Genomic DNA, 987 nt, shown 5'->3' on the forward strand with positions numbered 1-987 from the left:
AATGTGGAAAGTGGACTATTTTTATTCAGTTAGATATCTAGAAGCAATATAAACTGTATATACTTAAAGATTTTAGGCACTTGTAACTTTGCGGATGTGCGGCAGCATTGATCTATGTATGGGGGGTACCGTGGACTGCGGAGGAGAAAAACGAAAGTAAAACCTTGCCCAGAAGCTCCCGGCATTCCTAGAGATTCCAGTACAAGTTTTTTTTAACATACTCAAAGTAACTAAAAACTATGTGTACTGTGTAGTGCATGTCTGTCTGTGTGAATTAAATTGAATAAGAATGTGATTGGTTTCTTAGTCGAGTGAAATGAGATTTAAAAAAATGTGATCGAATGTAATTTGTTGACGATTTCTTAACACTGATAGTCTGATACTGGTGCTGAGTGCTGAATGCTGAATGCTGAGGAATGATATTAGAGTCGATGCATCCAAATTATGAAAATTTTAACAAAATCATGGTATGAAAAAGTAGCTCTGGTCAAGCCTAAAATAGCTCCCACAAAAAAAAATTACGAGAGCTCTTTTTTCATACAATATCAAAAAAGAGCTCTCGTAAAAAAAGAGTAATTTTTAGGCTGCCGCACAGGAAATAAAAAATTTACCAAACTGATTATTTTGTTATTCTCTACTAACCTTCTACATTATTCTAATGAAATGAATGGTAAATTTAATCAAATATAGACTAAAAAATAGTCAAATTCCGAAACCTAAAGTCCATGCGAAGTACACAAACTCTCCATGTGTTCGATTTTCTTGGTCATGCTGTTAAACCTCTGCTAATTCGATAATACTGGGCATCCCCGACCAATCAGCAATCACGTAATAAAATATGATAATTTATAGGAATAATGAGCGGTCTTCAGAGACCGCTGATCTTTGAAATCGACTTGAGGACTTGTTCCGATTTACTACGCATCAGTGTAAAAACGAGTAAAAAATGTAATTTTTAAGAATACCTTAAAATGCACATCACTAAAT

Source organism: Priapulus caudatus, unplaced genomic scaffold, assembly GCF_000485595.1.
Source record: "Priapulus caudatus unplaced genomic scaffold, Priapulus_caudatus-5.0.1 Scaffold696, whole genome shotgun sequence".
Taxonomy (NCBI): Eukaryota; Metazoa; Priapulida; class Priapulimorpha; order Priapulimorphida; family Priapulidae; genus Priapulus; species Priapulus caudatus.